The sequence below is a fragment of the Siphateles boraxobius genome, unplaced genomic scaffold (assembly GCF_051911475.1).
Source record: "Siphateles boraxobius isolate OS27281-9 unplaced genomic scaffold, OSU_SipBor_1 9, whole genome shotgun sequence".
NCBI classification, from domain to species: Eukaryota; Metazoa; Chordata; class Actinopteri; order Cypriniformes; family Leuciscidae; genus Siphateles; species Siphateles boraxobius.
In genome coordinates, this window is record NW_027509219.1 from 26,573,134 (window position 1) to 26,579,963 (window position 6,830).

The window sequence follows — 6,830 nt, forward strand, 5'->3', positions numbered from 1 at the left end:
TGATCAGTAACCTGAACAGTCCTGAAACTAATAGTGAGACAGAAAAGAGCGAACGCTGTAAGCAGCTGTGCTCTGAAGCCCTCACTTCAGAGAAATTTGCAGAAATTATTAAGTAAATGGTTGTCTTGATAAGTTTTGCTTCTGTTTGGAAATTTAAACAACAACTTGACTGGCTACAAACAAACAAAGAAACTGAAAAATTAAAATGTTTAGCCTTGTATTGCTTACGATGATTACAAAAAGCAAGTATATTAAATTATGGGTCGAAGATCATTTCCTTGGACAAGTGTGACTAAAGTTAAACAGACACTTTGTGAAAACAACTTAGAATATTTTGCAGCTTGTGAAAATTAATGTTCTGCCAATAATAATGATGAAGATTATGATTGGGCTATTATGATTAAATCAGCCACTGGTGGACTGTAAAAGAATACAGAGAACTGCTTAATCAGTGGCTCTGTTTGCATTCCTGAATGGGACACACACTGATTCAAGGGTGTGCAGTAAGTTGGAGCCGAGAGTGTTTTAATGGTGGTCATCAGGACCATTTAATACGTAACTGTAAATCCCCACCGAGAAGGTGTTTAAAATGTGATAAAATGACAACACATTTTTGGTAATAATATTGGTTTGAAAGTAGATCAGTGTTTAAATGACGACAGTGACATTTTTCGTCTGAGAAATAAGAGATAAAAAGGTCAAAAGATTGAAATCTTAAAGTGAATCCTTTTGAAGAAAATATCTATAATAGTAATTTCTATAATAGTAATTTTTATAAGTGAATTGATGAATACAGGTTGATGTAAAATTAATGACTCCAGCAGATGTGAGTTGCAAAATATATCAAAGTAACTAAAAGGATGATTGTGTTGTAATTAAACATTTTAAAAGGTTTTAGATGATATAGAGAGACTAATCTCACAGATGATTTACAATAACTGCAAAAGTATCACAAGCAGAGAGTGCTTGCCTCGTCAAACTTATAGTGTGAATCCTAATTGGAGATTGATAAACTCCAAGAGAAAACTAAAGTCAAATATTAAACTATGGTTGAGAACTTGACAATTAAAATTGAGATTGAGAAATGTGAAACGTTATTGAGAACTAGAATAATTATTTTTTATGTAAGAACAAATAAGCAGAAGCAGTACTGGATTAACAGTTGCTAAATGCTGATTAAACAAACAGCTTGAAAAGTTGACCATGAAAGAACTAGAAGCTGATGTTTTGCTTTCAAAAGATAAGGTTGTTATTGGCTGTAATGAAACAGTTTGCTTATCTGAATCTGATGTGTGCTGTGGCTGAAACTGCCAGTGCAACATACTCAATCTGAGTGGAAATTTGTAATGCCTAAATTTCCTGATGTGTGGGCAAAAGACAAATATAAATAATATGTTTATTTGAAACCGTATGTAATATCTGGCAAAGATGCCTTAAGCTGGGATAGAGTTAAAAGATGGTAGATAAAGTTAGACGTTCATGAGAGTGCAGTGTACCAGTCCCTCTCTCATTCAATGTCTCTCTCTCATTCAATGTCAGCTAAAAGCTGTTACCTGAGTCGGTGTCATAAGTGATAAGCTATTTGTAGTGACATCTTTGATTAGGTTATTTTAGGACCAGTAACTTCTTTGTCTGATCTTAGTCCCCACCATGAAACGGGGGCGGGGCCGACGGAAAAGTACACTGAATGTACGGTTGTGATCTAAATTCACTGAGTATAGTCTAAGTAGCTAGGTTGCTGCTTTTAAGATAGTTAATGGATTTAAGTGATTAAATACTGTTGTTATTAACCTGTCTCCCTGTGAACACTATTAGGCAATCGGAATGGTTCTGGTGACTCTTGAACGTGCCTTTCCTAAGCTCCAGAAAACAGCTGAGTTCTGTTGAAGAAAACTGATTGTATTGGGAATGAGCGGTCACCAGTGTGTACGTGTGTACGAGTGGCTACTCAATGACGGGATGATCTTCCTGGCCAGGGGACAGCCCAACGCAGGGGGTCACGAAACATTGGGCACCTCCGGATGGAGGTGTTATTTGTGAGAAAGGTATGAGAGTTGAGCGCTGATTACTGGAGGCCACCGGGGTCAGCAGAGCATTGAGAGGTGAGATGGGCTGTGAGGTTAAAATTAACTTTACGGCAGTCTGACCCAGAAATGTGAGTTCCTCTATACCACTCACCAGAAACCGCATTGATTGTATGGCTTGTTTTTCATTGTGACAAGTGTCTGTAACTATGCCAGGGGACGACACCCTGAAGAGCAGAAAATTAGAGATAAAGAGATAACGGGAGTGGGCTTTCAGGAGCCAGCTGATTCCATGAGGTGATTGCCATTATTTGCTGCGGAGACAGTAACAAAACTTAATTATATGAGGGACATGATGTTGGTTGCCATATGGGCAAGTAAAATATATGAGTTGATTTTGAACTAATATGTCTATAACATAGTTTTAACTCCTGAAGGTCGTTAGGCATGGTGGTGGCTAAAGATGAAGACAGCTTTTGATTTAAGAAAAGTCTGGATAACAAAGGTGAATGGTCAAAGATTATTGTAATGAATTTAATATTACATTTTATATAAGTTACAGTCTTAGAAATTTATTTATAGTGAGAGAGACTGCTTGAGCGGAGGAAGGGATGGTAACTGTGTCTGTCTTTCTGTCATCGGCCTGCTAGAGCAAGCTGAAGCAAAATAATGATAATGAAACAAAACAACCCAGCTGACCTCGTTAAATTCTAATGAATAATGAACAGGCATGCTTTGAAACTGGTTAAGAGACCATGTAAAATTAGGTAGAAGCTACAGGAAAATGGGAAGTTTAAAATCTTATTTAAAATTTAAATCTTTTAGCAATAATATAAAGAAAAATGAACATTGAAAATGAACAGTTAACATATGTGTGTCTAGTATGAGTGCGTGTGATGATGACAGCACTTTATGTCTTGTATGTGTTAGTTTGGGGTACTATTATTTCCTGATTTTGAGGATATTGTGTCATTAACCTCTGGAATTAGTGTTTTATCATTACAGATGGGTTAAGTGAAATGACCAACTTTAAAAAAGTTGATAATTCTAAGTCAATCTGATGAAAAGACAATGCAGAACATGGGACGAGCTTTAATTGGAGTGGTTCTCCAGCTCTGTCTGCTATTGGTAATTATGAATGCTTTTGTCATTTATGATATTGAACTGAATTACTCTCTGGATTAGTATTTTATATAAATTGGAATTGTAAAGAAGATTGCCGTCCATTCTGGGGTAAAACTCTTGTCTAAATTCAACTGAGGGTCTAAATTTAAATAGACAACTAGGTGGGATCATAAGGATAAACGTAGGAAAAATAAAATAAAATATATATACATATAGACTTGACGGCAGAGAGACAAAGTGACACATTGGCTAAGTCACTATCCAAATTATCCAGAGTGAGCTCCCTCATTTTTATTGAAAGGCCGGAGGGCGAACAAAGGAGGAGTGAATATAACTTCTAAAAAGAAAAGGTTTTATTTCTCAATCCATTAAATGTATGTATGACATTAGATGTCTAAGAAAACTACAATTTAATAAAGGTAAAAAGAGAAAGCAGCTATATGGCTGTGGGCTGGGATCTGAGTAACATAATATTTTGGTTTCTGTAAAACTGTAAAGATAAGTGGAACTGAGACAAATACTGTGAGAAGTAGTTATAATGAAAAATAAAGTTGAAGTTAATGATAAGAAAACAAGAGTATTGAAGAATTAATAAAATACCATGATTTCCCTAACGAGGGAACTTTAAGTGTCACTAGGCTGATAGTGGTGAGAGACTCGGATGCAGAAGGAACTGGCATGTAGGGCAAGATGGAAGAAATATAGTAGAAAAAAAAATTTATGTTATGAAAATACAATTTCTGATAGAATTTATGGAAGTCAAATTAAGTTTAAATGGTATGGAAAAGTGAGTTTCAAAATAAAAATTATAAGACATTGTATGATTGACAGGGATTCAAGTGATATAAGGATAAGGAATGAACAAAAGCTTTATTAAGCAGAATGGGGAACGATCCTATATTTTAGTGGTAAAATAATGACTGAAATGATGATGTGAATTTGTTTTATTTTATTTCTATTTTTGAAACAAACAAAAAAGGGTATAAGATGTTATACAATTACAATGGTACATTCTATGTGACTGTAAACTGAAGGATGATTTCAGTAAAGACTTAAAGTGCTTACATTGATTATTATGGGCCTTAATTATTAATATTTTATTTGTTTGTTGTTTATTTTTAGTTAGACAACCATTGTGTTTTGAACCTAAAGGGTCTATAAAAGCGGTAGTGAAAATAATGGATTAACCATCCAACTTAGTTTATTATAAAATGAATTGGAAATTATAAAAACTAGTGCATATATCCTGGTATTTATGATTAAATATGTACTTGTATTGTATCAGTTAATTTGATGATGAAACCAAATTAGCCAAGATGAATAATAGCCGTGTAAGACATGTAAAGACAGCTATGTCCAAAGGTTCTGGAGATCAATATTGTAGTATGTGGGATATTTAATTGATATTAAGTCATTGAAGGAAAAAGATATTGTTTGTTTTATAAAAATTAACCTGACAGAGGAGCATGGGTCAGAAACCTAACATTTTGAAGCAGCCTCTTTATGGATAGACCTGATGTGGTGTTTAGGACTCCACATTGGTCTAAAACGGGGGACTGAAGGGGGTGGATTGGAATCCACTGCTGCTTCAATGTATATGTAATGATTGATTATAATTAAGGTATTAATCAATATTTTTCCTTCTAAATATCAAATGAATTGAATGACTTCTCTGGAGATTTTACTTTATTTATATAGGTTACCAGTGTGATTACTGAAATGTTCTTTTCATGTATTCTTTAATGTCTGTATTTGATATCTGAATGCAGTGCTTGCTTATTTAACACAGCTTCCAGAAATGAAATGGCGACTTGTTTTGTGTTTGAGAAAGGTCTTCAATGTGTTTAAACATATAGGGGTCATTGAAGCCAATCGTTTAAGGGGCCATTTCTTTGTTAAAACCTTTCTTTCCAGTTAGACTAAAGTTTAGCTATCCTTGAGAGAAAGAACGCATTATCTTGATGTTTTGAGAGGACTCTCCTGTTTATAGTGAGAGCCTGGCCAAATCCAACCTTGGAAAAGCTGTGTGCCGGTGTGTGTGTGTTAGTCTTCTTGGTTACAGATTAAGGAACCACTGGCATTATTGGAGATTGACTGAGTTGTTGTTCTGGACATGCTGGCGCCCAGCAACCCAAATCTGCGACCTGGAAGGTCATGACGTGCCTAACTTCAGCTGCATAATCGATGGAGATATGCTTCAGTCTATCTGTATATGTGTGGAAAATTACTGTGTTTATCTATTTCATAGCCAATGAGAATCATTCATCCTGTAAGCAATGACGTAGCTTAGACCTTGGAAATCGTATAACTGCTGTGATCTTTGTAACTGTAAGGGGGGCGGCCTACGAACTCCTGTGCGAGTATTGAAGCTGACTTCTGCTGATGAAACTGCAAACTATCTTCAGTAAATATTTTCTTTAATTTTTTTATAATTCTGACTCTGGGTCTTCATTCTTCATATCTGGTTCTGGGTCTTTAACTGTACACCCCTTACAACTGCAGTCCAGATCTGTCTCTTATGGAAAATGTATGACCCATCATGAAAAGGAGAATCAGGCAATGATGACCACAGACTGTTGAGCGGCTGTCTTGTATCAGACAAGATTGGGCAAATATTCCACTAGCAAAACTCCAACAATTAGTATCCTCAACTCCCAAATGATTAAAAAGTGTAATTAAAAGGAAAGGTGATGTGACACAGTGGTAAACATGTCTCTGTTCCAACTTTTTTGGGGTGTGTTGCAGCCATCAAAATCAAAATTTGTTCATATTTACAAAATACAATTATGTTGGTCAGTGAAAAGATTGGAAAACTTTTCTTTGTACGTTTGTCAGTTGAGAAAAGTATATATAGAATTAACAAATCACAGATTCTTGATTTTAATACATTTTACAAAACATCCCAACTTTTTCTGATTTGGGGTTGTAAATAATGTATGCGTGCACATCATTTTTTTTTTTTTAAATTCATGTACCTTCATAATCGTTAATCAAAATAACTGATCCTGCGAGGGCGGGATCAAACTGTCACTCACATGACATCACAGCAATAGCAAACCACAAGCATCCAACGATCCAATCAATTCCCGCTAGACAAAATCAAGTCCCACACTAAATTTTTTTCTTGTTCTAGAAGCAATTTCACTCTGATATACATCACAATAGGGAAATACAGACTGTCGCATCTTCCGTTTCAGTTTTCTCTTTTAAAATGTATCAGTCTGTGCGAATGTGGTGGTATTCTTTCTGTAATATCTTGTTTTGTAAAGACTAAAATAATTGCGCTAATATTATTTTTATCGAACCATTCAATATGAAAAGGAAATAGCACCTTAACGTTGCTATGATTACTCTTTAAATGAACGTGACAGACGTTTGCTAGCATCTATTTATCGCACACTCACCAAATAACCTCACTTTGTACTTAATGAAATGTTGTTTGAAATGGATTTTGAAGTGGTAGGCTATGTGTAACCATTGTATAGGCTACCATTTAAAATTGATTTTTTTTAATGCTTTTGCAAGTCTCTTATACTCAAAAATTTATTTGATCAAAAATACAGGAAAATCAGTATAATATTGTGGAATATTATTAGATTTTAAAATAACTGTTTTGCATTTTAATATATTTAAAAATGTAACTTATTCATGTGTTTTTTCTGCATCATTAATCCAGTCTTC